We start from the raw sequence: 23085 nt of genomic DNA on the forward strand, positions 1-23085 counted from the left end.
TTTTGTATTTTTTGTAGAGATGGGGTTTTGCCGTGTTGCCCAGGCTGCTCTCAAACTCCTGAGCCCAAGCAATCCACCCACCTCGGCCTCCCAAAGTGCTGGGATTACAGGTGTGTGCCATCGCATCTGGCTGAGTTGTGCTTCTTTTTATTATCAAAAAGAGAAAAAAAGAGAGCTGATAAAGATGTCTCCAGTTCTTATGAGAGTACTTTTCTAACATTTTTTAATACTGTATTTGTCTTTTATAATTAAAGTCCGCAAATTGTATTGTCTTGTCCCAATCAACATTTTTTAGGGTGCCATGTAACACAATTCACTGATAGTTAATAATTGCTGATGTTGCCGCCCACTATAGTTTCTTCAAAATACTAAAAACTAACATTTTAAAATAGAATTGTGTTTTTTGTAATAAAAACCAACAGCTAGTCATCTTCCCCCACCACCAAGTTGATAATTAAATATTTGTGTCAATTTGCAAGGTATTTCATAATTGACTTTTTTTTTTACTCACCCATGTATAAATTTTAACCATGTAAAACTATAAGAAAGATTTTCATTAGATACATATTAACTTTATAATTCATGTAGAAAATTGGTGACAGGAAACAATATGCTTATTTTAATAGTAGAGGAATTGAAAGTCAACCAATAAATGTGAACTTCATTTACAGTTAAGGCAGAAATATCAGTAGAAAAGTACAATTTGTATTTTGTTACCTGTTAATTATATATCAGTAAAAGAGATGTGGTATATTTTAGGATATTTGGATCTTGAAGATAATGTTACAGACAATTTCCAGGACTTTCCAATAAAATTTCAGTCAATAATTTAAATACAGATACACATCTTTCTGTACAGGTAATGTGATCTGACAAAATTGCTTAAATTTCAGTTCCTGTATGTTTTTGTAAATTCTTATATTTGACATATCAAATGGAAAATTTTTGGTAACAGATAATTGCATGTCTTTTTGGATATGCATATTCTACTTGCCATATTTTACTACTAAAGTTTAAATATTATTAGTTTACCCATCAATGAGAAAAAGAGAACAGTTCATTGAAATCGCCATTTACTTATTTTTCTCTAACATTCTACAAGAATTTACTGAGTAGATTTTTTGCTGCATCTGAGGGATAAATGGTTGAAAAAGACACATTTCTCTCCTTTATGGTGTGTTAAAAAAGCTAGAAGAAAAATTACAATGTAGTGTGATAAATGTAATGAGAGCAGAGAGAGAGAGACAAAGAAGTAAAGCTTAAAAGGACACTGATTTAAACCTGGTATAGGCAGCGCTAGCTTCACAGAGAAGGTGACACTTCAATTGTCTTGAAATCAAGCAAGTTTCCTTGGGAACTGTGGGGGAAAGAGAAGACAGGAAGGATCCAGAGAATGTTGTTTGAAATTGCTTTAATTAGATGGATATTTTATTCACTAGTACTAGAAGGAAGAAAGAATGAGTGTGGCATTGATGCATTTTTAGGTGAGGAGGGATGAGTGAAGATCCTTTGGTTTGCACTGTATATATCAGTTTTTTGGAAAAAAATGCAAGGAAGTGACCCAGAAGACTGCATATAACAATATGAAATAATAGTTACATAATAATGATAAGGTCAGATGGCCTAAGCCCCAAAGTAGAATGAATTAATGAATTAATTAATTTGCAAGAAGCTAAAACAAGAACAAGAAATTGCATTGGAGTGTATCAAAGAACATAACCCCTGAGCCCCTGCCTCCCAGCCTGACCCAGCACATCCAGCCTTAGGACTGTACTAGCAATAGAAGGATCAAATGTCCTCAGGGAAAAGCCAGTTTAAGTCCTGGCCATTTTATTGAAAAGATATGCAGATGTTCAGCACGACTCAAAGGGAGAAGTTAGATTGAAATACTATATTTATCACAAGAGGCTTTGATGGATTGAAATAAGCAATGCCAGCAATAGTTTCAGAAGCTAATGGTTATTTGCTCAATGTCTGAAGCAATCAAATGCCACCTTTGGAATTGCAATCTAAAATGAAAGTAACTTCAACGTGCTTAACTAATGGTGTCACTAATGACTAGTCAGAAATTTACTCTCATACTAAAGATATTCAGGGTTTCTTGATAGTTTTTCCTAAAAATGTCAAATACTGTTTTTAATCTCTAGAGATCTATCCACCTGCTAAGAAATAAAAACGGAAAAGCTTCTTCCAATAAATCTCAAATATAATGAAAATCATAGTAGTGTAGGAGAAATTATTTACTTTTTATTTGGACTTGTAGAAAGTAGTTTTCTGTTGTTTGGTTTATTTTTGCCTGAAAGAGGTTCAAATACAACCCCTAGAGCCACATTTTAGAAGACTGCCATCAAAGGGAATCTGCAGGACAGTTCATATTTCTTTTAAATTCTTTTAAATTGAACCCATATTCAAACACTTTATTGCTCCATAAATATCCAATGCGCTTTCTCTATTCTCGAACACCCAATTTGGGTATCTAAAAATATGCCTCATTCTGGTCTATCAAATATGTGTAGCTGGCCGCGTGCGGTGGCTCACGCCTGTAATCCCAGCACTTTGGGAGGCCGAGGCAGGCAGATCACCAGAGGTTGGGAGCTTGAGAACAGCCTGGCCAACATGGTGAAACCCCATCTCTACCAAAAAATACAAGCTTAGCCGGACATGGTGGCATGCACCTGTAATCCCAGATACTCAGGAGGCCCAGGTCGTAGAATCGCTTGAACCCGGGAGGCAGAGGTTGCAGTGAGCCGAGATCTCGCCACTGCACTCCAGCCTGGGCGACCGTGAGTCCCAGTCTCAAAAAAACCAACCTGCCAACCAAACAACCATAAACAACCATGTTATCTAATTACACCTCTTTGTATATTTGAATAAGTATGAGGAAAAATTAGTGCCAGACATTTCCAATTGATTCAGTCTTCAGTGACGCATCAATTCTAAGTCTATATAGGGTAATTAAGATTTTGCTTTTTTTTGTAGTCTGCACATATTTTTAAAGGCAATTTTAGAGCAGTTGAGCACTTCAGCAATAATAGTACTCTTTTTCTTGACAATGCTTACCTTGACATTTCTAACGAGTGAATGAATTATTTCTGCTAATATTCAAGTAATATCTCAGCATGATGAAAAAGATTCATGTTTAAGAACTTGCATGGAAATCTTTTAGATACCAGGTGGCTACAGTGATCACAGGTCTCTGCAGAAACAAAATGTTCACAGGTTAAATATGTAGGTAGGGCTCTCACCCATCCTTGATCTCTGCACTAGACTATTGATTTCATTAAGGATGCAGTATAGCCCAGAGTCTTTAAGCAAACACATTTTCCCCTTAAAAATCAAATAGAGGAATAGGCAAAGAATTCTCTTTCATCTATAAATTATGAAGCCAAGTTCAAGAAATTCAAACTACTTGAAAAGGAGTGTTTGATTTCTTATGTAATGAAATTGTAAAAAATAAAAATAAAAACTCAATGCAGACTTGCTCAAATGATGAGAACTTTAATATTTTTAATACAAACCCAGGACTCTACATGCAACTGTTATCTGGAAATGAATTGTAAGATGAACACATTATACAAGCAATCAGCAGCAAAGCTTAATCTCAGAATAAATGTTCATTGACTACACTTTCTTTTCAGGAAAAACAAAATTACCATTATGCACACATACACACATACACACACACAAACTTCTTTAAGCCAACATCTTTCTCACTGTCTTTTATCTGGCTGAGGGAAGAGATTGCTCTAAAAATGAGGAAACAAAAAAAAAATTTAAGTACGTGCTAAATTTCTTTCTTTTATTCTGTTTAATTTGAGAAATAGCAAATCTGTAGTCATTACTTACCTTTAAATGATTAAATGACAGTGTTGACAAAAATGACTACTTTAATATATTAATAGACTAGTTTAATATAAAATAGTTTTATATCCTGAAAATATCCCCTTAGAATACAGTATAAATGTTACTTTAAAGCCATTCACAATCTTTTTCACTCCTTTTTTCCCTACCTTTTAGGTGGCAAAATTAATATATCTACCTTCTCACGTGTGCACATATGATGGTCATATAAAAGAAATCTAGTCAAAAAAGAAAAGGTAAAAGTGCTTTAGTAGGACATTGTTCAAAATGCTTCTACCAAAAATAATAAAGATACATTTTTATTAAGAGAAAATGCTCTTTTTCTTTTCTGGAACTCAGACCCAAATGAAGAGTTACAGCACATCTCCTGTTTGTGATTGGAAAGTCACAGATTAATGACAAAAGAGCAGAAATGAAAAATAAAAGAATATGTGCCCTTTGTGATCCATTTGAGCCTTGGGCAGCATATCTGTGAGCCTACTGCTTTAGCACCTAAACCTTACCTAAAGTTTAGATTTTAAAAATTTATAATTATTTGTGCTATTATAGAGTGTTCTCTGTTTGCAGTAAAAATGCAATTAACATTAAATGATATACTCCATAAATAGGAGGACCTTTCCTAAATTGAGCTATTACTTACTGCTTTCATTCAATTCTGCAGTAATGTTGGAAAAATCAGGGTATAATTTTTTTGGCTTTTTAAAAACATTTTATAATTTGACACAAGCCTGCCACAATATTATGATCCCTTTCAGAGTTTCTTTTACGATAGGTGAGTCACTTAGACTTGTCAATTTTCTAGGAATAATTTCTCTACTATTTTTACTGGGCTTGTACCTTCTTTCAAACACTCGCAATCTTTCACAAACCACACTCAAAACACTCTACGTGGGAGACAGGGAAGGAGAAAAATTAAACAACATAACAATTTAGTCATTTATACATTATTATCATTATTATTATTGTTATTGAGGAAAAGATTTTTAGAAAAATAATTCGAGTAATAAAAGCTCTTTTTTAGAAATGTGATCTAGACTTGCAGAAAAGAATACAGTTGATTTATTTAAAACATGCCAGTTGCTACATATATTTGATATACCTGCCTGTTTAGATGGACATAATCTCTTATTTATGTGATATCCATGTAATGGTATGTTTTAAATTATTTTACTATCATATTAACAAGTTACTTATGAATAAAAACTCATTTACTTGCTTTGCTTTAATATGTTTATATCTCATTAAGTACATATGAAACCTGTTGGTTCTGTGGACTGAATGTAACATATATTACATAAAATTATCATTCAAATTTTGAATATTTAAAAGGTTTAGTTGATACATGAAATATGATATATATAACATATACTCATTTGGATTATTGGTGGATGGTTGATCTTTGTGATCTTTAAGTCACTTTCAAGCCTTGTTCTCATTAGTTTAAAGCAATTTTTTTTTTTTTTTGGGACAGAGTTTCACTCTGTTACCCAGGCTGGAGTGCAGTGGCACGATTTCGGCTCATTGAAACCTCTGCCTCCCAGGTCCAAGCGATTCTCCTGTCTCAGCTTCCAGAGTAGCTGAGACTACAGGCACACAACCACGCCCAACTACTTTTTTTGTATTATTAGTAGAGATGGGGTTTCACCATATTGGTCAGGCTGGTCTCAAACTCCTGACCTCAGATGTGATCCACCCACCTCGACCTCCCAAAGTGCTGGGATTACAGACATTAGCCACCGAGCCTGGCCTAAAAGCATTTTTTTTTAATCTAAAAGCATCCATGTATCTCTGTTTTTTTTTTTTATTAAACAGAGTATTTTATTCCTATCTGTTCCTAATATTCGATAATAATTCCATCTAGATTATCATATAAAAACATGCAGTATTTAATTTTTTAACATTTACTTTTTTGAATAAAACACCAACTTTGTTTCTTCTAGAAGTTCTGCAACAACAGAAAATGTGTGACAAAAATGCCAGAATTATTATAGTCTCCCTTTAGTTCCTGAATATCATTAAGAAAAGAAAATTAATCTGGTAAGTTTTTCCACAATGTTTGAATTTATATGAATTCAGCTTCTCTGCAGTGACTAGATAGCGATGTTAATTTGAACATGGATGCAAAGTGTGTGCAGGCTAAAGGACATTTCAGCTATAAAAAGTCCCATCTCAGTAACGCTAAGTATTTCTGGCTTCTCATTTCTTGTAATTTAAAGAAGAAGCCTGCAGACTTTCTTATTATGCCTGACACATCTGCCGTTATATCTCCATACCTCCGAAATGTCAGTAGCAATGCCTCTCAGGCCCCAGTTGCATCTGGTAGGTGATGATGTAGACCTAGTCATCCAGGATCCAATGATACAGCAACCCTTGTTCTTTCCTATTCATAAAGCAGTTTAAAATGACTAAGAAGAAGTTTTAAAAAGCATATTTTAAACAAAAAGGCAATTTGTTCTTGCAAGTAAAAAAACAGATATAATAAAATGTAATATTTCCTTGTTACCATAAAAGAAAAAAGGAAAAATTAGAATTACAATCCTTCCAACCCCAAATTTGTGTATTCCCGTTTTGCAATTCAACATCAATGTTACTACATAAAGTACATGTGTAGTTTTTGCATAATCCATTCTATTGCCCCTATATTTTACAACCTTTAATATATATTCACTTAAAGTTTTTTAAATGAAAAAATTTACTTACTTTTAAAAAGAAACTCCATTTGGGATGACTTGGAAGTTTGTTTTTTCCATTAAGTTAGTGAAAAGATGAATTGGTTATTTTTCTTAAGGCTTCTAAACACATAGTCACATGTCTATTCCTGCCAAGGATTTGCTAACAAAACACCATTATGTGCTAACCTGACTCTTATAAATTCAATATTGAAAGAAAAAAATCTCAAAAAATAAAACCAAAATGAAACTAATTCTCTAAATAAAATACAGTTTACTCAGTTATATTTGAAAAAAATTTTATATTATGAAATACACAGTAAAGAGGAGGTACATAGTAGTGACTAAGCTTTGATAGTGGTAGAAGTCTGTCATAAACAGCTGGTGTTTTAAACCTCAGCTCCACCACTTATAAACTCTGCAGTCTTGAAGCCTCAAGTACCTAAACTTCCCCATTGGAAAGCAAGAATTATAACAATTGTCATGTAGAGTTAATGAAAAAATTCAAGGATAGTTTCTCTCTTGAGTAAGTACTGAATAAATATTAGCTGTTGATATTATTTTCCTTTTTTTAAATTAATCTCAGTTCAAATTTTCTTTACAACTGAAGAGACTTAACAGAGTTTAGCGTTGTTTACAAGCTAGATGTCTTCCAGAACTTCCCCATCAAATATTAGAAAAAAAAAAAAAACAGGTCTCTGGGGAAAGCTACACCTCTTTATCTGATATTCACAAATAGGGTTGACAGATGAAATATGCCCAGTTAAATTTGAACATTTACAATTAAATTTCCCAGATAAAATACATCCAATTAAACTTCAATGTCAGAAAAACAAGAAATAATATTTTAGTATGACCCAAATATTGCAAAGAACATACTTACTATAGGTCATATAATTATTCATTGTTTATCTAAAATTTAAATGTAACAGACACTTCTGTATTTTATTTGTTAAATCAGGCAACGCTTATCCACAATGCAATTAGCATTTAAGAAAACATTATAAGGAAATATGTTGAACTTGGTTTAAGGCAATTATCACAAAATTTATTTGACCATAGAATGTTATTTGAAATTAACATCTATTAGTACATTGATGATCACAAATCTAGAAAAGCTTTTTAATTTCATATTTTAATTTTACAGGTGAGAAAACTAAAAGAAGATACTTTACTGAATTTTTCCTTACAGTAGAGGTCAGATGCTAGTCACCTTATCATCTAGGCTGTATTTTCTCAGTTCTTTTCAAGACAATTTTCTGTTCTTTTAATTTTATCTTTTTTCACATAAGAGCTCTGAAATAATAAATTCTCCTTATTATAATATACTGATTTGTACATAATTTAGACATCAGTAACTTTTAGCATGTATTATCTTATTCACTTGATTCATATCTACTTTTAAATGATCAACTTTTTAATAGAAATGTATTGATTATATAAACTATGAAATTAGTAAATTTTAAAATTAACTGTACTTGTTCATATTCATAAATAGATTGGCTATAGCTATACCTTATAAATTCTATACCTTATACACAGGAAACACTTAAAAAACAATGAAGTTTGTTATGGAAGCTTGGACAAAGTTGCATCAGAAATCCAACACTATAGGTTGATTTCTATCCACAACCCCTAATATGACAGTGCAAACAAACCAATGAATACACAAGAAAATATACTTTTGCTGGGCGCGGTGGCTCATGCCTGTAATCCCAGCACTTTGGGAGGCCGAGGCGGGCGGATCACGAGGTCAGGAGATTGAGACCATCCTGGCCAACATGGTGAAACCCCGTCTCTACTAAAAATACAAAAAATTAGCCGGGCGTGATGGCGGGCCCCTGTAGTCCCAGCTACTCAGGAGGCTGAGGCAGGAGAATGGCGGGAACCCGGGAGGCGGAGCTTGCAGTGAGTCCAGATTGCGCCACTGCACTCCAGCGTGGGCGACAGAGCGAGACTCCGTCTCAAAAAAAAAAAAAAAAATATACTTTTATCTCAATAGAATTTTTGAAATACAGGCATGTAAAGGTATGAAATGTGATTGAGAGTGGAGAACATATACTTTCAGGAAAGCTCGCTTTCTTGTTTTTCTATTTTAGTAAAAGCTAAATATTTAACATGTAACAAGTGTTATACAATATTTGATGAGACTATTTTCAGACTTGAGGCCATATTTACTTTGCTTTCAGAATTGTTATGCTATTTAAAAAATATATTATTTGGTTTTAAAGTTTTAAAAAATTGGTTAGATAAAAGTTTCCATCTCAGAATAGATTTTTAAAACTGTTTTATAAGGAAAAAAAAACGGTGTAAGTTTCTTCTTGAGGCACTGCTTAAGAATCCCCAAGCTAATCCAGTTTTTATAATAATTTTGGCGGAGTCAAATGACCTATCCATGCAAAGTTTATGCAATGTTAAAAAACAAACTTCTATTTAAAGCCAGGAGTATATGAGAATAGCAGACTTTTTTTAGTATTTACTTTCACTGTATGGGTGTTCTTATAACTTAAGAAAACCACTCCTGGGTAGTTCAGGCAGCGTGATGCATTTTTGAAGTTCATGTTTTCCCTTGAAAATGTTTTAAATCCTATAGTGAAGATTAAATCCTTGATCCCTCTTGCATGAGATAAACTCTAGCTTCTCTAGAAGTTCAAAGCCAAAGGCTTACTTAAAATAAAAGGAGTATGACTCTTGAAATAGGCAGTTTTCCAGCCTCACTGTTTACTACAATTGCATAGAATGCCTAGAGTTATTTAAGCATGGTAATATTTGTATATGCTTTTCTTTCTAATAGCTACTCTTAGAAGAGTTCCAGGGCTATGAATAACTATTCTATGAAAAAATAATATCACAGTGAATTTAATTCATTTCCCTAAAACATCCAAGTATATAGGTAAGTTGGAAATTAATTTATAATGTTTTGGGAAATAGTATACAGATCTTTAGATGGAAATATGTCTTGTAGCAATAATTTACCATGTAAACATATATATTGTCAATTTTATGTTAGTTTAAACTTCTGTTATTCATTAATTTAAAAAGAAGGAAATAATTTTCTCTTTGTCATAAATCTTTGTTTTCTGTATTTTAAGAAATTTATTTTTGGTCATTAGCACATCTTTGTCTTTGAAAAGTTATTTTGAAGTAATTGGAATTTCTGTGACTAAATACTGTCACTAAATTCCAAAGCTGGCCAGTTATGGACCAGCTTTGAAATATCTGTTATGAATGCAATGAAAGATCTGTTTTATATATATATAGTTATATATATATATATATAGTTATAGTTATATATATATAGTTATATATATATAGTTATATATATATATAGTTATATATATATAGTTATATATATATAGTTATATATATATAGTTATATATATATAGTTATATATATATAGTTATATATATATAGTTATATATATATAGTTATATATATATAGTTATATATATAGTTATATATATATAGTTATATATATATAGTTATATATATATAGTTATATATATATAGTTATATATATAGTTATATATATATAGTTATATATATAGTTATATATATATAGTTATATATATATAGTTATATATATATAGTTATATATATAGTTATATATATATAGTTATATATATATAGTTATATATATATAGTTATATATATATAGTTATATATATATAGTTATATATATATAGTTATATATATATAGTTATATATATATAGTTATATATATAGTTATATATATATAGTTATATATATAGTTATATATATATAGTTATATATATATAGTTATATATATATAGTTATATATATATAGTTATATATATATAGTTATATATATAGTTATATATATATATATAGTTATATATATATATATAACAATGAAATATCTGTTATGAAAGCAAAATAGAATAAACTAACAATGAAATTCTAATGAATCAAATTGCTATTTGAACTAATTCACTTAAATATATTTATTACCTATTATCTGAATTTAAAGATCGCATAGTGCCTACTTTTATATCATATTATCTATTTATTATTTGTGGTTGTCAAAGTAAGCCCAGTTGTTAAACATTGAAATCTTTTTCAAAATAAGCAAATTATTCATCATATTATAAGACCCAATTATTTAGAGGAAAAATATTGTATGTTTTAACAATGATAGATTATAGAATGTCTAATTACTGCAATATATTGTTAAGTACCGTTTTAGATATGACTTGATCATAAAAAGAAGGCCTTAAAATCAACAGTGACATATAGAGTTGCAAGACTGGGATAATAACTTTGCAACAAGATTGTGATAAATAACTCAAGTAAAACTGCACTATTTGTAGCAATAACTAGGACATATTAATTTATGAAGTTATCTTTTCTAAATACAAAAAAATCTGTCAAATTCTGATGTTGATAATTTTCATAAGAAATGACACCAACGGGTAAATATTTCAACAACCATACAACTACAGAAACTGGCTGTTGATTCCCACAACACTTTGATTTAAATAAAACTGTGTTCAATTTAGTGTTGTTGATTCCAGAAATGAAAGTTAAACCATATGTTGACAATAATGATTTATATGTATAACAAAAATATTGATGTCTCTGAATATAAATCCATGTTTATACTAAAAGTAAGCATGTGTCAGTCAATTCATTCTTCCATATACAATTTTGCATAGTATCCATGTTTCATAATGATATGATATCCATACGTAAATTTTTTAAATTAAAAAAACGCTTTTTACGCAGCTAACCATTTACCTAGTGGTGTTCATACAGCTTCTTTATATTAAAATACCATCCAATGTATTAAGTGTTAACCGTAATAAATAGTCATAGAAACCTTGTCGTATTGGCCAGGTATCATCACATAACACTGACCTGTTTAGCAAAGAATTGAAAGAGAATAGTCTTGGTTGTTTTAGAGACATGATGTGTTTGACAACGAGAGGAGGTAATTTATCCAATTATCCAATGTGTTGTGGTGATTTATAGAAATAATTTCATACAAGGAAAGATAGCTGGATTAAGAAGAAATATTTTCTCTAATAAGCCTTTTAAGAGAAATAATTCATGCATTTATATCAAGAAAGATGAAAAATCATAATGAGAAAAAAGATGAAAATTATAAGGAAATAAAACGGGAAGTTCAAGGAAAGAAGTGAAAAATTGAATTTTTTTTTTTTTTTTTTTGGAGACAGGGTCTCGCTCTGTCACCCAGGCTAGAGTGCAGTGGCACAATCACCGCTTACTGTAGCCTTGATCTCCCTGGCTCAAGCAATTGTCCCACCTTAGCCTCCGGAATAGCTGGGATTACAGACACAGGTCACCACGCCTGCCTAATTGTTTTGTATTTTTTGTAGAGACGGGTTTCGGCATGTGGCCCAGGCTGATCTTTCTTTCTTTTTCTTTTCTTTTCTTGTTTTTTTCTGAGACACCGTCTGGCTCTGTTGCCCAAGCTGGAGTGCAGTGGCGCGATCTCAGCTCACTGCAAGCTCCGCCTCCCGGGTTCACGCCATACTCCTGCCTCAGCCTCCCCAGTAGCTGGAACTATAGGCACCCGCCACCACACCCGGCTAATTTTTTGCATTTTTAGTAGAGACGGGGTTTCACCGTGTTAACCAGGATGGTCTCAGTCTCCTGACCTCATGATCCACCTTCCTCGGCCTCCCAAAGCGTTGGGATTACAGGCGTGAGCCACTGCGCCCAGCCTTGCCCAGGCTGGTCTAAAATCCCTGCGCTCAAGTGATCTTCCTGCCTCGGACTTCTGAAGTGTTGGGATTACAGGCGTGAGCCACAGTGCCCGGCTAGAGAAGTTTTAAATGAAATGATGAGTCTATATTTAATATGGAATAAAGAAGTAAAGAAGTAGTCTTAAGCAGATTGACATTTGTGGTGGACATTCCATAGGATGAACTCCAGTGAATCATTGTATAATCCTCTCCCCTTGATTGTGGTGGGACCTGAGATTAGATTCTAGCTAATAGATGACAATAATAATGGGAATGCCAGTTCCAGGGTTAGGTTATGTCACATTTTGTAATTAGAAGATTTCATTTTAGAATACTGGAGAGAGCTATTCTCTTTTTAGCCTTTAAGAAGCAAGCTGTCATGTTTTGAGAGGTTTGGGTGAGACTCACCCATGAGAGGAAACTGTTCATGGCTTCTGGGACATGAGGGTGCTTCCTGAAGAAGCCAGCAAGAGGCCAAGTCCTGAGTTGTAGAACAAGGAAATAAATTTTGCCAGTAGTCTAAATGAGCTTGGAGGGATATTTGTCTCAGTTAAACCTCGAAGTGAAAATGTAGCTTCTCTGACTCCTTAATTTCAACCTTGTGAGACCCTCTACAACAGACCTAGCAAAACCATGCCTAGACTCCTTACCCACAGAAACTGACATAATAATTGTGTATTCCTAAATCATTAAGTTTATGGTAATTACACAGCAATTGAAAAATAATATGGTATTTTCACGTAGATGCTTAGTTTGTGGGGACATTTAAATCATTCGTCCACATAGCCTATTTTCCTCTGTGCACATTTACTGTTCAAATTAGAAAGTTCAAAGTTATTTTCTTCTTTCTGACTATTTAGAAGACAACAACCTCCCTGGTGAGTAAACCTTAAGTACAGCAACAGGATATTAAACATATTTGAAGTATATGCACAGCTTGCTATTGTACTCATTTCATTTTTAGTGTAGTATAGCAAGTTTAACTGCCTGATGCCAATTAACCATAATGAGAATTATGGAACTAAACCACAGTGCACTATACTGAAAATTGAATCACTGGGGTTCTTACAGACTTCATGCTTTTTGTGGAAGGACATATAACTTATATTAAAGACTTCTCTTTTTTCCTACCTAAGAAACATTGATTATCATTAATTGAAACTATATTAAAACTCTGATTAACATATACAAAATTTAATTAATAAAATTACTTTCTAAAGAAAAGACAGAAAAAAGTATATGTACATACCATGTACAACATAATATTTTCAAGTATATGTACATTGGGGAATGACTAAATGTAGCTAATTAGCTTTCCCTAACATAATTATCATTTTTTTGAGGTAAAAACATTTTATATCCAGTCTCAACATTTTTCAAGAATATATATAGTTTCAAGCTTATATATAGTTAATATATTATTAACTGTACATTCAAGAAATCTATCATACAACATGTGACTACAGTTAACAAAGTTAGTGTTCACATCTCTTCTCCAAAGAAAAGCTAAAGTTCATTTATATTATAATGTCTGTATTTAGTTTAACATAAAATATATAAAACATTCTAAATATATTTCTCTGTGTTTCTTCATAATTATTATACTGGTAATTAATTCAAATTTTAAAACAATTCAAAGTACATTATAAATCCTTTAAATAGCTATAGCAGGGTTTTAAATATAGAATTCTATTAATTTAAAATAATAGCATATAAAACTTTATCACAGATGCTAATTGTGACATTGAACTCAGTAATTTCAGAAACATGAATGTATTCTCTGATGTATTGTTTTAAATAATGAGACTTTGGTATGAAACTAAAAAATTATTTAGAAAAATTAAATCTAAAGAAACAAAACACACACACACACCACATACACAGCTACTCTCATAGAAAACTCACAATTACAAACTGAAACCTCAGGAGCATCTTCCTCTTGAAGCCATGGGATATGAACTTAATAGTTGCCTCTGACTTTTCAGATGAAAAATTCAAACTTCTCATCATGGTTGTATTCATTTAACAAACACATAGCACAACATTGTGCCAGAATGGTTCCAAGCACCTCAACAAGTTGGCTCATTAGTTCCTTATAACAACCTTACAGAATTAGTTTAGAGTGATTTTTAAGAAAATGCAGTTCTTGTTTCATTTTTAAACATCCACCCATTTGCTTGATGATTGTAGTACAGAGTGAAGCTGGCTTGAGGAACTTAGTCTCTTTCGCTTTTCCTGATTGGAGAGTTTCATATACTTAGTTTACTGGCAGAATGGAAGGATGTGGTGTTCTGCATAAGTGAAATTCAAATAAAGGAATCTTACTCTATACAAAGATAATTTTCTGAAAATAGCTAGTGGGTTGAGGCTATAAAATTCCCATATTTGTAATAGAAATCTCGTGCTCAAAGTTAGAGGTACAACAGTACATGTCATTCTCCGGGTTCCTAGTCTGTGATACTGCTCCCACCCTTCTTCACTATTGCAAACATTTACTAATCCAGTTTTGAACATGAACTTTATTTTCTCAAAATATATTAGTATCTGACTAGGATTTCCTTTGAAGAATAACCAAGTTCAGGCAAGACCTATTGTTCCACCACAGAAATCAGTGTTTGTTTCACTACAAGGTCAGGTACAGAGTCTAAACCTCTGTGCCACTGCCTAAGTCATGTTTAAGAGCATAATTTCTTAAAAACATTCAGTTTGCTACAATTGATTTTTAGCAACTTTATGATCTGTTTTTGTTGAAAATTTGAATACAGCTTATTTGATTCTATATCATACCTATATATTCTATATATTGATTCTATATATTGATTCAAAAGCCATCAATATTTAAACACCCCTAAGATTATTCCACCTTAGAGTCTTACGTCTGCACACTTCTGTGTTACATCTATCTTTACCTATTTTTTCAACCATTTCAAAACATTTCATACTGATCTTCAGAGTTCCTGTTCCTTAATTACATTCTTGTATATTCCTGACTTCATATTACGGGATTCTCCCACCTCCTATAGGTCATAAATAAAACTTAGTGTTCTGCTGTTGTATTATTAAGTTTTAAGTTCTACTTTATGATTATTATTGTGAATGCACATATAAGGTTTCTGTATCAGATATATTAATTATTGATTCTTACATAAAACTTGTGCCATCTCTTTTTGCCTTCAGTTCTTATTACTTGGGCAAGGTGCTGATAACTGTGGCATCCTACACATGTCAGAGTCTGTACCACAGATGAAGAACATGAAAATATGAAATATTTTTGCTTAGATGAGTGCTGCTCCCCTTCACCCTAAAGAAAGGGAGAAAAATCTTTCCTCCAAAAGAAGAATCTTGAGTTCTTACTCTAACTTAGAGTGTAAATAAGTATATCCATAGGAAAGGTAAATCCCAGGACTCATACCTCTCCTTGAAATTTAAAATATAGCTCTGAAGAGGTGAATCTACATGGAGTTCTCTCTGTTTAATCAGTCATAAATTCCATTCTAAGGCTCATTCTTCTAATTCTGATTTCAAGTTTCATTAAATATTATTAAGAAAGCACTAATAATGCAATGCAGGAACACAAACACACATATGCACACCCACCGGCATACACACACACTTCACAATTCCATTGTTACTTTATATTGAGGCTTGGAAGTTGCCATTTTTATTAGGTCACCATGCCCTGATTTCCTACTATAATTTCTAGATCATCATTAAACCACCTAAAGATAAACAATTTCTTCCTTGGAGGGTCATATCAAGCATCTCTTTCTTCATAGCCATTTCACCTCATTCAAAATAGTTACCTATATCCTTACCTTTTCTACTTCTGTTAAAATTGAAACTATATGTAACAAAACTCTTCACACGTCTTGGAATAATTTTGAATTCTCTCTCTCTCTCTCTCTCTCTCTCTCTCTCTCTCTATATATATATATATATATATATATAAAATCTATAAAACAACTAAGCTTACACTTTTGTAATGTCTTCATGTATATGATCCTTCTCTGCACTCCACTTCAGTCCAATTCAGGCACCTGTGGATATAGATACTTGCAAGACCTGGTCATCCACTATACTTTTATACCTCTAAAATAATTCATTGTGCCTTCAAATATGTATCTCTTGTATTTGTTATCACTTAACTTATCTCATTTGTATTAGTCTGTGTTACTAATCTCTGTGTCCCTTGTCTCTATTATCTTTTCTGAAAGGTCATATTATAATAGGCATGACCTGTCAACTTTCTAGCTAATAAAATTCTCTCATCTGTTCCTTAAATATCCCCATATCTTTTTCCAAAACCTCAATTCAATTTCCATGGCAGATCCTTATTTTTTCTCAAATTGTTTGTGACAAAGTAGAATATTTATTAAGTGAGAACTATTCATATCAGTGCCATTGCAAAATCTATAACAACACAAAAGCCTCCAAAGTCATTTCTCATTCATTCTAATAAGGATTTATTTCAAATTAATAATAATTTCCTTAAGATTCCTACTTTAATATTTACACCATCATATTTTGCAAACACTCTTGCTTCCTGTAGATATGAAAAAGAATGTAGTATAATTCTTTGTGTTTCTATCCTATTGGAGAATGCTGGTGTTTCTTTGCTTCTTCAGGCATACTGCTAGACTAAATAGCTGAACTTCTTAGTAGTTGTATGTGGCCTTGTACAATTTCTGGTCAATAAATTTGGGAAGAAGAGATATATGTTACATTAAAGTATGGTTCCTAAAATAAATACCTTACAATATTATATTTCTCTATTCTCTCATCTCCCACCTGGCTTTAGAGGATCCACCAAAAGATACCATGTTTCTAGAAGATAGCAGAGAAACCAAAGAAGGGGTTCTGGTTTTTGAAATAACACATTTTGCTTCCTTGTTGTTGTTATGCACTACCATGTAATAAAATATTCATTTTAAATAGTGGCTCCAAACAGCAACAGTTTATTTTATCTCATAGTTCTGAGTTGACTTGGCAATGCTTTTGCTGTATGTGGTGTTAGCTAAAGGGATGGGATGGCTAAACTCTCCAAAATGTCCTAAATTCCAGGGCTGGTATTTGCAGCCAGACACCAGCTAGGAACTCAGTTGGGCCTATAGACCAAAGGCCTCAGTTTTCCTCCACATGGGCCTTTACATGTTGGAGCTTGGACTTCCTCACAGCATCCGTGTCTGGGTTCTCAAAACAAGAACTTGATGGCAGGGACAGAAGCTGCAGCACTCTTAAGTCCCTGCCTCACATTGTAAACATTACTACTGCTCATTTTATTAGTTAAAACAAGTCACTGAGCAAGGCCAGGTTCAAGAGGAGGAAAAAGAGACCCCGTATGTCAGTGGGAATGTGTCAAAGAAGTTTTAGTCATCTTTATTTCAACACAGTTCACTCTCGGCTTAAAATTTATTTATAATCTTCACACATGTAAAATACATTCATTCTTATCCAAACTCTAATAGTCTCTTCTCATTACAATATGAAAGTTCAGTCTAGATCAAAGTCTAGATTCTTGTTATTTAAATGTAATTAGGCATGGAGGAGGCTCTGCAAGGTCGTTCCATGTGTGTGCATGTGTGCACATGAATTAAAGTAATATATTATTTTCATCCTAAACAGCAAATTTACTAGCAGATAGTTTTTACTATTAAAATAAATATAGGATTTGGAGTTTTGTACTTCCTTCTTTGTTGGCAGACATTCAACAGCTATTTCATCCTCTGCCTGTTGATATTAGTTAATGCTGCAGAGAATAATAAATGCAGATAAATCTGATAGAATGTGATGTATATGTATATGTATTTGTGTTTGTCTCTGTGTGTGTGTGTGTGTGTGTGTGTGTGCCTGGTATGGAGCAGCTGGATGAATATTCTAAACAAAGTTAAATGAAAAGTTTGACCATCAGGGTAAATTTTGAGTATAGAGCTGAAGGAAGTGAGATAGCAAGCCATGCAGAAATTGGAAAGTGACAGAAGTAGGAAAATTTTTAAGGCCTTTCAATAATCTAGATGAGAAACATTCGTGGCTTAGACCAGAGGATAAACTTGGCAGAGTAAGAAGAGATGAAATTCTGAACATTTTTGAAAATACTGTCCACAGATTTTCTGATAGATAGCATGGGACAAGGGAGAGGAAGAGGTCAAGGAAGAATAACACCAATAATTTTTCCATGATGAATTTGAAGAATGGGTTGTCATTAACTGACTTGGGAGAAAATCTGCAGGGTAAACAAGTTTTGGTTAAAAGATTGAAGTATAAGTTTTTGATATGTTAAGCTTCTAATTCTTACTAGATTTCTAATAGAAATTGCCAACAATACTAGGCTTTTGGACATTTGATGCTGAAATTCTGGTCAAATATGGGTGAAAACTCAAATAAAATGAGGATTAAGGATGGACCATTGGCTAAAGCAATGTCAAAGTTACCCGCATTCTTCAGAGAGCCATTTGAGTGGAGTGCTGGAGGGAAAAATCTGGCTCCGGTTCATTCACTCAGAATTAAAAGACAAAAACTGGAAATGCTGTATTTTGACCACTCTTCCATCTACAGCGTTAAGAAAGAACTTCGCAGTTTCTGCTGATGCCCTGAAGCAGATTTGTAAATTTTTAATAGCATACCATCACAAAGAAAGTTTTCCATTGTCTTGTTCATTATAGAACATTTAGATGTGATCATCTAGAGGTATTATCCACATGTGGAGAAACTAAACAAGTTTAAAAAGAAGTTAGAATTATATCCTGATATAGGAAGTGGTAATACATTATGAAATATTCAATCAAAAGACTTGTTCAGAGTAATTCTGATATTTTAAGAAGAATTATCTGAAAATAAAGCTGCCTGATTGAAGGTTAAAAGGCCGAATCCATTATAGGACTTTTCTTTTTAAAACTCTCACTAGCCAAGAATAGTTTACAGATCTGGACATAGAAACACAAAGTTCTGAATTAAAATGTTAAGAAAAGAAAAAGTCATTTCTTTTCTTCATTTCCTTTGACAGAGAATTATATTTCAACTAATTAGTCCATTGTATGAGTAGAAATACTAGATACAAGTTAAGTGCTTCTGAAGCTGGAGTAGATGATTCAACATTTTTTGAATTGTTAGAGCTTAGATCCAGAGGTGATTTTTTTTTTTTTTTTTTTTTTGAGAGGAAGCTTTGCTGTGTCACCCAGGCTGGAGTGCAGTGGCATGATCTCCACTCACTGCAACCTCCACCCGCTGGGTTCAAGTGATTCTCCTGCCTCAGCCTCCCAAGTAGCTGGGACTACAGGCACGTGCCACCACACCCGGCTAATTTTTTTACTTTTAGTAGAGATGGGTTTTTGCCATGTTGGCCAGGCTGGTCTGAAATTCCTGACCTCAGGTGATCCAACCATCTCGGCCTCCCAAAGTGCTGGGATTGCAGGCATGAGCCACTGCGCCCAGCCCCAAGGTTATTTTTAATGTGGTCTTTTAATTGGTGACTTCATGCTTTGTTATTCAGTGGTTTTCATATAGTAGGGATTGAAAATGATCAAGGAGGACTGAGTTTATACAACCTTTTAAAATTTTCGAGGTGGGTAATAGGAGCCTGACATCACGCTGCCTTCCTAGGCTTCTCAAAGTTTCCAAGTCCGGAGTTCCTTAGGTCATCCTCCTACTATAATATTATATGCCTTAAAATGTTCATTGATCATCTTTTCCTGCCTATATGCATTCTTGCTCATCAAAATTGCATTGCAGCTGATTTCAATTAATTGCTAGAAGTTTGGTGATAATTATTATTATTGCTGTTATTATTTTGTGTCTTGTGGAGATGGCAGGGTCTTGCTATGTTGCTCAGGCTGGTCTTGAACTCCTGGCCTCAAGTGATACTCCAGCCTGGGCTTTCCAAACTGCTGGTATTATAGGTGTGAGCCACTGCACCCAGCCTATGTTTTAATAAGTGTTAATTTAGGGTAAATAAACATGTTTCAAGTTAAGTCATTATTTGACAAATGTCAATTTTATAAAATTAGTTTTATTTTGTTCCAAGAAAAAAAATCAATATCTATACACATTTTATAAATTGGGACAAATATCCCAATGAGAAAATTTGTATAACTTTATTAACATGAAATATTTAATATCTTTAACATATTTGAATCTCAATAACATAAAGATAGCTTTCTAATATTTCCTTTTGAATTGTTATAGATTTCAGTTTATATCATAACACTGAGCAGTCTTAAACTTGCTAATCCGTTTATTATAAGAAAAGCAACAGGACAAGCAATTGAAAACAGGCAGTGAGTAAATACTAAGCCTAATCATTCCATGGGAATTTGAATGTTGAAAGATATTACTATTTCCTTCTAAATGAATTACTAATAGATTTTTTACTCATAGAAACTTAGGCCATAGAAAAATGAAAGAATTTCAGCCTGTGGGAAGAAAAAAAGGCATTGGTTAGAAAGAGAAATAGGTATTTTTCTAAATTATATGTCTATTTTCTTTAGCAGTATGCCTGGAATGTACTACTGAATTTGCTTGTCTTGGTTCTTTACATGATTTTACTCAATAAATTTTGAAGCCATTTATTCATCTAATTTTTCTTTTAATATTATTTTTCTGCTTGCTGGATGATGTGGGATACAACCATAAAGGAAAGAGTTTTGTCCCTCAAAATATATTGGGAATGAAAATATTTTTAAGTAAAAAGTAGATTTACAATACAGTACATGAAGTACTGTAATAGCAATATGCATAAAGGTTGGGTATGTAATTCAGATTATGGGTGAGGAGTCATGGGGAGATACATTATGAAAAGTCTTCCCATGTAAAGGGATGACTTGGCCGAGACCTCGAGAACAAGAAACTAGAAGTCCAAGACAAGTATATGTTTGAATGTTTAGGACAGAGATAGAGCATGGCCCATTAAGGAAATGGAGTGTAACTGAATATTGCTGTAGCCTATCATTTGAAAGAACCTAGTAGTAAGTATTAAGGTGGGAATAGTAAGCAGGATGAAGATGATTAAAGGTATCCTTGTTAAATCAGGTTAAAAAAATTTTTTTTGAGACGGGTTCCAGCTCTGCTGCTCAGGGTGGAGTGCAGTAGCACAATCACAACTCACTGTAGCCTCAACTTTCAGGTTTAAGCAATCCTCCCACCTCAGCCTCCCAAGTAGTTGGGAGAACAGGCACATGGCATCATGCCTGGCTAATTGTTTTACTTTTTGTGGAGATGGAAACTGATTATGTTGCTCAGACTGGCCTCAAGCTTCTGAGTTTAAGCAATCCTCCTGATTCAGCCTCCCAGAGTGCTGGGATTACAGACATGAGCCACCACACATGGCCAAAAGCTTTCGTCTTTATCCTAAAAGCAGCACAGCAGAAATATTTTAAGCAGAAGTGTCATGTTAAGCTTACTTATTCTGGATGGCTAAATGGTGACATTTCCATAGGAATGATCAAATGAAAAAGCACAATTTGTTGTCTGGCTTGTGTTGAATAATCTCACCTCACTGACTTAAGTAATATGACATAGTATATGATTTGAGTGATAAATAGTGTGTACATCTATCTATCTATCGATCAATCGATCGATCTCTCTATCAACTGTCTAACCACCATATTAGGTGTCTAAAATAATACCATTAATACTGTGCACTGCTCATCTTGGATATTTTTTTAAAAGCCAAGAAACAGTTAAAGATTGCTTAGCACAGAAATTGCAGGTTTATTGCTTCCACATCAAAGTTATACTAAGGGATTCTCATTTTACCTGTCCTTGCAGGGAGAGGAAAGGGAGAGAGTGAGGGATTGAACAAAAGAAGTATTCACATGGATCAGTCTTACATTTAAGAGGTAGATCTGTACCACAGTTTCATGAAAGAGAACTATCAAGCTTGGGACAAAAAAAAAATCTCTGTTCTTACTTTATTCTATTATGTGTTGAGATATGGATGCACCCTCTATAAAAGACATTTTTAAACCTTCATCTCAACCTCATATGTGTTTAGACTGGGGGAGACTGGTAGGACAAAAAAGCAAACGAGGAAGAAATGGAAACTCTTTTAGCATCCAGTTATATTTCAGAAGGTACAGTTGAAAAGAGACTAGTGTACAACAATCCCTTTCAGTAAATTACAAAGTACAGTCACCAATAGCAAGGGACGCCTAGATGATCAGCCCCTGAAATGACCTCCAGATGCCTTCCATTTTGCTACCTCATTACATGTTAGAAAGGATCACATTTCAAGATACATTAATTTATTTATGCTCTGTCATGTTTCTTAAAATATGTGGAATGGCATATTATATGTCCATCTATTATAGATAGACATATGGCAAAATGATAAAATATAAATTTAAAGGAAAAGGATCAGAAAATAACATGAATTAAAGAATAACTTCTTGGCCAGGCACGGTGGCTTGCACCTACTCCCAGCTACTCCACAGGTTTAGGTGGGGGGATCACTTGATGCCAGGAGTTTGAGATCAGTCTGAGCAACATAGCAAGTCCATGTCCCTAAAACAAAACATTTTTCATAAAAAGAAAAGGAAAGAATAAGTTTTAAACTTAGAGATAAACTTGATCACAATTATAGAAAAAACAATTTTGAATTCAATTGCTATAAAATGCAGCTTAAAATAGGCTTTGGTTATTTTGGTAGTCAAAATGAAAGTAATAAACAATCTTTTTAGATAGTTCTTATTGTTAATAAAGAGGTGTTGCATCAGCTCTCCAGAAAAAAAAAAAAAAGTCTTGCCATGTAGTTATAACAACAAATACTGTTATCTGGTATCTCTTATCTGAAAAAAAAAAAAGGAAAAAAAGAAAAGGATAATCAAGATAATTA

The 23085-nt window shown here is 33.0% G+C and overlaps 1 long non-coding RNA gene across 1 annotated transcript in view; it reads left to right on the plus strand.

Moving 5' to 3' along the window:
* LOC109029379 (uncharacterized) overlaps positions 1–23085 on the plus strand; it is a 38224-nt gene that overhangs the window by 5991 nt on the left and 9148 nt on the right. Inside the window, exons 2-3 of the long non-coding RNA XR_002008439.4 lie at positions 5802–5898; positions 9325–9423. This is a non-coding gene — a long non-coding RNA (uncharacterized lncRNA). The remainder of the gene's footprint in view (positions 1–5801; positions 5899–9324; positions 9424–23085) is intronic.

The sequence above is a fragment of the Gorilla gorilla genome, chromosome 14, assembly GCF_029281585.2.
Source record: "Gorilla gorilla gorilla isolate KB3781 chromosome 14, NHGRI_mGorGor1-v2.1_pri, whole genome shotgun sequence".
NCBI lineage: Eukaryota > Metazoa > Chordata > Mammalia > Primates > Hominidae > Gorilla > Gorilla gorilla.